Below are 7171 nucleotides of genomic sequence, written 5' to 3' on the forward strand. Positions count from 1 at the left end.
TAAAAGGCATAATTATAAGTAAAACATTAGAAAATTTATGGAGATCCCCAAGCTCAGGCCCTGAGAGTTCAAATTCACTGAGATTCTGGACCCAAAAGTCAGTGTTTAGCTGGTGATTCAGGTCATACTTTTAAAAAAGCCCTGGTCTCTGACCAAAACCCATGCATTATTATGAAGAATTTGAGACCTTCAGAACTGAAGTGACCACCCCAGTACACGTACACAGCCAGTGCCAGAACACGCGGACCACCAGGCCAACACCAGGAAGTTGGTAATTCTGCAGGTCAGCAGCTCTGGCATCTTGATTCTGTAGGATTCGCCCTGGCAGGACTCAGGTCTCCTAGGTGAACTCTGTCTCAGCAAGAAGCTCTTTGATTTTTTTTTTCTTTTTAAAAATACTATGTGCCCAGAATGCATGTGTGTGCTGTAAACATCTGAGCAGTGGGAAGCAAGCAGGTTGATGCCTAGCTCATAGCTTCCGAGCCATCTCACAGCCCTGGACCGAGGACGGCAGGGCAAGAATAATGTCCCACAATTTCTCTGCTTCCCAAGGTGTCTTACACCTAGGAGGACCTATTGATTATTTTTAAGGTGTACCTTGAACCCATCAGTACTTCCCACTCTCAGGAGGTGGCTCTGTAGTAACAGCCCCCCATGCAGCTGCCTCCTGTGTCCCCAGGGCCCTGACCTAGTCCCCATGTATGTAGGGCCTGCCTCCAGAGACCTGTTGTAAAGGCAGACAGAGGTATGAACTCAAAAAAGCAGAGTCATCTGAAATCTCCCCATCTGCTGAATATTCTTTCCTCCAAGTGTTGAGATTCCTTATTTTTGGATTCTGAAGTCTTATATTTAAATTTGCTCAAAGAAATGTGATTGATATTTTCTGGATTATGAAATCATTTCCAGAACCATCAAGTTCACCCTTTTATAATCACATCCGATGTTCTCTGTGTTCCCATTTCAGACATACTTGGCAAGAGGTTTTTGGTTTTTGTTATTTTTTAATAAAACTTACTTATTGAAGACTAACATATAGACCAAAAAGCAGACAAATCACAAATATGTAACTCAGTGGTTTTTCACAAAGTGGTCAAGATGGGCAGGTTCAGGTTCTTGTAACCACCACCAAGCTGCAAACACAGAATGTTAGAACACTGCCAGCACCCAGGAGCCCCTCACGCCTAAACCCAGGTTAACTCTGCCCCTGGTTTTTGGACTTTATATGATTGAAGGTGTGCAGCGTGTGTCCTAGCTGTCTGTGAGATTCGTTCACGTGTATAGTAATTTTTCATGCATTTTCCTTGCTGTGTGTCATTTCACTGTATCATCGTACCCCAGTCTCCATTTTACTGTAGATGGATATTTGGGGTTCTTCCAGATTCAGGGTGACAACAGATCTTGCTGCAGTAAGTGTCCTTGTATGTACCCTTTCGTGCACACGTGTACATGTTTCAGGATCGTGTGTTGAAGTTGGGATGTGCATGTTCAGCTTCTTAGGGGACGTTGCTAGTGGAACACCTGCCCTCACTTCCGCTGTGTCTTTAACAGCTCTGTGTTGTTGGTCTTCTCAGTGGTAGGTATTTGGTGGTGTGTAGGGGCCTCCTTGGTGGTTCAGACAGTGAAGAAGCTGCCTGCAATACAGGAGACACGGGTTTGATCCCTAGGTCCAGAAGATCCCCTGGAAAAGGGAATGCTACCCACTTCAGTATCTTGCCTGGAAAATTAAACGGAGAGAGGAGCCTGGTGCGCTACAGTCCACGGTGTCACAATGAGTTGGACACAACTGAGCAACTAACACTTTTCACTTTCAGCGGTATATCATGGATTATTGGTTTGAATATGAAAAGCAAAATAATAAGCTTTCCAGAAAATAGACGGAGGATATACACATGTCCTCAGGCAGAGATTTTTAAATAGGACACAGAAAGAAGCGATCAGTTATGCTATATTAAAATCAGGAACTTCTGTTCAATAAGAAAAAAAACCACAACTGTGAAAAGATCACAGCACCAGAGAAGATATTTATAACATGACCACCCAAGAAAGACTTTCGTATATCTATCCAAATATATTTTAAAAATGAGGCGAAAACAAAACAAAAATTTAGGCCAATTTTTGAAAAATGACAACCCAACTGATCAGGTGTTTCCTCAAAGAAGATATCCAAGTGGCCAGTAAATGTTGAAAACATGCTCAATTAACGTCATCAAAGGAGAAGCAAATTGAAAACAGGAGAGTGTTCTCAAAGGAGGAAAACATGAAGAAGCAGAATCCCTTCCCAGCCTCGCCTAGCTCACTGTCCCCGCCCTCCCAGAATGGTCTCACGTGACGTGACGGCATCCGGCACCCAAAGCAGCAGCTGGGCTGGGGTATTCTTGCGACTCAGCTTTCATACTTGGCCTCCGCGTGCAGCAGTGCTTGATCTGAGGAGCTCAGTTGTGCCTCTCTCCCCGCCCGCTTAGGACGTGACCCTCGACGAGACTTCTAAGGAAGATGACCATCTATCGACTGTCCTGTCACCTGCTGCCTCTAAGGCTCTGGCTTCCCACTTCGTCCAGCCCCGCAGCTCAGAGCTAGTCCTTCCAGAATCGCATTGTTCTGTTAATCACCCCTAATGCCTGGAATTTACTCAGCAGGCCTCTGAGGAGCTCAAAGCCATTTGCAGATCCTGCTGGTAAAATGGCTGTCCCTGGGCAGCCAAGCTCTCTGCTAAATTACTTCTAGGGAAGGAAGCCGTTCTCAAAACTCTAGGAGACTCGGGGTGCCTTGACAAGCAGGCCCTGTCCCCGCCGGAGCCCCAGGAGGAAAGCACAGCTCCTCCGGGCATTATGAGATCATCCAGAAGGGACAGTGGTCTCCGTAATTATGGGAGTGGTTACCCAGGTGGGCTGACAAGCCTGCAGACACAGCCCCACGCCAGGGAGCACTCATGTGAGGAGAGGGAAACTGAGGCAGGCCAGGACCTGGCGAGGGGAGCAGGCTGGCAGCAGAGAAGAGGGGAGTGCGTTTTGGTTGGGAAACTGGAGGAGCAAAGCAGATGGGGAGAAACCCGGGATGCAGAGGAACTGAAGTCTTTCTCCATTTTTGGCAAGGGGTCCCCCGGTGTTCTCCCCAATATGTCTACCAAGCCTTTGAGACCAGCCCTGTGTGGGCACGGCCTCAGACACCCTGTGGACCCTGCTGCTTCGCTGGGCCTACAGGAAGATGGGGGATGGGTGCTCAGAGCTCAGCACCTGGCAGCCTTTAACCCAGCTGACCCCTGGTCCTTCCCTCAGGCAGCCCTCTGGACCCGTGTGGGGAGCAGAAGGCAGCGGCCTGCGGGCCCTGGCCACAGGTCCTTCAGTGCAGGTGCACAGACACGGGAGGAGCTTAGTTCCTAGGGAGGGCGGCCCCCCGGGAAATGCGGGAGGCGGAGACAGAGCAGGGGTGGTTAGCCAGGACACAGTGGCAGGGGTTGAGCAGCCCCCCAGAGTGTGAGCAGGTCGGGACAGCTGTCCCCAGCCAATACCACCCTGTGGCTCGGCTATTCCCTCCGCCGTCCTTGTGGGTCCAGAGATTGGGTGGTGATCAGAGACTGGCAGTAGGTGCAGGAACCCTCAGCCTGGGGGCCTGGGTGACAGCTGATTTATCTCGTCCTTTCCATTCATGCCTCTCATGTACCTAAGTATCCAGACCAGGCTGTGAGCCCCCTGCCCAGTATCGAGAAGGTGTGGGTGCTGTCTGTACAGGCTCCACAGGGAGCAGTGTTCAGAAAGAGGAGGAATAGGGCCTCCCTGGTGGCTCGCTGGTGAAGAATCTGCCTGCCAGTGGGGGAGTATGGTTGGATCCCTGGGCTGGGAAGATCCCACATGTTGCAGAGCAGCAAAGCCTGGGCACCACAACCACCGAGCCTGTGCTCTAGAGCCTGGGGACCACAACTACATGGCCCACGTGCTGGAACTGCTGAAGCCCACACGCCCCAGAGCCTGTGCTCGGTAACAGGAGAAGCCACGGCAGTGAGAAGCCCGGGCACCGCAGCTAGAGAAAGACCCACACAGCAGCAAAGACCCCGCACAGCCAAAACTAAATAAAGTTTTCTAAAAAAGAAAGAGGAATATTCCAGTGAATCGTGGAAAGGGAGGTGTTCCTCTGTGCACACAGGTCTGTCTCCTCTGTGCCAGTGAGCAAGGAACCCCTGTGATCAGTGAGAACGGGGATGTGAGTGCCCACGCCCACCCACTGCACACCCTGCCTAGTTCTGTGAAAGGCCTCTGACGACGCTAGCTTCCTGAGCCACCTGGGAACACCTGTCAGACCCCCAGAAACAGACACTGCCGGGAGAGACCTGGAGCCACGCATCTCTGACCTGCTCCTCTAGCAGAGCCTGTCTCTCGGTGTGCTTGGGCTGGAGACTGACGGTCACTGACTAAGCCTGCGTGTGTGCATGCTCAGTCGCACTACTGCTGCTGCTGCTAAGTCACTTCAGTCGTGTCTGACTCTGTGCAACCCCATAGATGGCAGCCCACCAGGCTCCCCTGTCCCTGGGATTCTCCAGGCAAGAACACTGGAGTGGGTTGCCATTTCCTTCTCTAATGCAGGAAAGTGAAAGTGAAGTTGCTCAGTTGTATCCGACTCTTAGCGACCCCATGGACTGCAGCCTACCAGGCTCCTCCGTCCATGGGATTTTCCAGGCAAGAGTACTGGAGTGGGGTGCCATTGCCTTCTCCAGCTCAGTCATTCAGTTGTGTACAATTCTTTGCAGCCCCATGGACTATGGCCCACCAGGCTCCTCTGTCCATGGGATTCTCCAGGCAAGAATACTGGAGTGGAATGGGTTGCCATTTCCTTCAGGGGATCTTCCCAACCCGGGGATCTTCCCAACCCAGGTATCTAACCCAGGTCTCCTGCCTGGCAGGCAGATTCTTTACCATCTGAGTCACCTGGCCTGGAGCTGAATAAATCTTGTTATTTATTGTCTCCTCTCCACGGGGAGCTGTCGGCTAGGACCAGACCTCGCAGCACCCCCAGTCCAGCTGTGACTCCTGTTTGCTGAGTCCCGGGGAAGGCATGCACAGGGCTGTGCGGGTCCCACTTCACCTCAGCTCACCTCTCCAGCCTGCAGAGAGATGGCCTCTGCCCTCGCAGGGCCAGGAGTACCCCGTGTTTGTGATGACACACTCAGCTTCCATCAGCCCGATGGCTTGTCTGGGCCACAGGACAAGCAAAGCCTCCTCCATCAACCGAAGAGGGGGTGAGGTCGTGGGCCCTTCCCTGAGACCTGCCCACCCCACCAAAGCACGTCGCCACCCAGGCTCTGGCTGGAGACAGAACCCCCAAACTGCGGGCTCCTTCTGTCAGATGTTGCCTGTGGCAGGAAGGACGCATGGGCACCAGTTTGCCAGCTGGGGGCTTGGCCAGGCCTGCAGTGACGCCAGGCCCAGCGCTCAGCTGGCTGCTGGCCCCAGGGACTTAGACCCCAGCATGGAAGATCCTGGGCTTGGAGCTGTGGGTGTCCTCACCGGCCCCTGTGCCAGCTGCCTGGGCTGGGCTTCCCGCTGAGAGCCCAGCGGCGAGGGGCGCAGCGGGGCTGGGCTGGGGACCCGACGGCCTTTGATGTGTGTGGCGACAACAGACCTGTGGGCGCTGGGACAAGTCTGGGAGCACGCCACCATGGTCATTTCCCTCTTGGCCTCCAGCTGCGCCTCGAGGCTCCCTCCTTCCCCAGGGGCCCCGGCGGCAGCTCCGCCTCCAGTCCGCCCCCCGCCCCACCCCACACACACCATGTGGTTTAGAGCAGCCCTGTTACAGTATTACAGCGTGCTGTGGGGTGGAAAGCCGAGCTGTCGACAGCGTGGCGGAGCCCTCCAGGCTGCGCTGGGCCAAACCAGGGGCCTTGAGGCTCCCAGGAGACCCCCAGTTCCCGAGCCCGATCTGCCACAAAAGGCCTCTGGTGTTCCCATCGGAACGACTGTTTCTCAGCATGGACGTGGGTACTCCATGCATACCAGAACACACTGGTGCCCTCTACACCCGATTCCCTTTCCTCTGCCTCCCAGGCACCCAGCTTTGCGTTCCAGGAACATTCCTTACCCCGGGCGAGGGGGAGGGAGGGGGCACTTCTGTTTTCCGGAGCTGAGCCGGGGAAGGTGCTGGCAGAAGGGAGGCCCGTCCTCCCTTCCCAGAACTGGGGTGAGCGGGTGGCTCCGGGTGGGCTTCTCAGGTCCGAGCAAGCGTCCTCGCCGGGGACCCATCAGCTTCCTGGAAGGGCCTGGGCGCTCTGCCGGGCTGGTCTTACCCCAGCCACACTCTCGGCCACGTGTGAAGCCCTCGCCGCTCTCCCCCCGCAGGTCCGCAGTCACCTGCTCTGTCTGGCCTGCTGCGTCGTGAGCTGGGCTCAGGGCTGCTTTCTTGTCCTGAGGCTGCTTGATGGCTGTCCCATGGGGGTGTCAGTGGGGCCACCCTCTCTCCCACCACCACCATGGTTGGGGGCCCCCGCCTGCCGCGGGGGTGCACGGGGCACTGCCTCCTGCTCGGTAGCCTGCTCACAACGGGGACCCGCGCACAGGGACAGTGGGCCTGGACCCCGGCCTCTCAGGGCATCAGGCCAGACGCCCCTGTAGAGCCAGTGCGGTGACGGCTGTGCCCAGCACACCCAGACTCAGGCGGCTCACCCCAGGCCCGAACGCCAGACCTTGCCCTTCTGCTTTATGAACCACTTCTGTCATCCCGCCACTGTCACCCTAGGGTCACCCGCTAGGACCCACGGCTGCCTTCCCAGGAGAGCCTTCCAGAAAGCATCCCGTCCTCCCCTTCCCCTCTTCCTCCTGCTGCGGTTCGGATCCTCCTCCACGTGGGTCTCTGTCTGCTGCACGGGCTCCAGCTGGCCCATCCCTCTGTCCTCAAGGCCAGAAACTGGGGATGTGAGCCAGGGATTAATGGCACAGAGTAAGCTTCCGAAAGCCACAGGGACTGTTGGAAGGCCTGAGCTTAGAGATAATTTCCCTTCTCTGCAAAGGCCAGGCATTTAGTCCGACGGGCAGAGTCAGGAGACAGTCAGCCTGCGGGGGACAGGCAGCAGCCACAGCCTGGATGGCCACCCGAAACAAGCGAGCAACGGTCCCCAGGCTGAGACGAGAGCTGGCCACTGACCTCTCCTCCTAGAGGTAAGAGCTGGGCCCAGGGAGCCCCTCTC

This window comes from Oryx dammah, unplaced genomic scaffold, assembly GCF_014754425.2.
Source record: "Oryx dammah isolate SB20612 unplaced genomic scaffold, SCBI_Odam_1.1 HiC_scaffold_13, whole genome shotgun sequence".
Classification (NCBI taxonomy): domain Eukaryota; kingdom Metazoa; phylum Chordata; class Mammalia; order Artiodactyla; family Bovidae; genus Oryx; species Oryx dammah.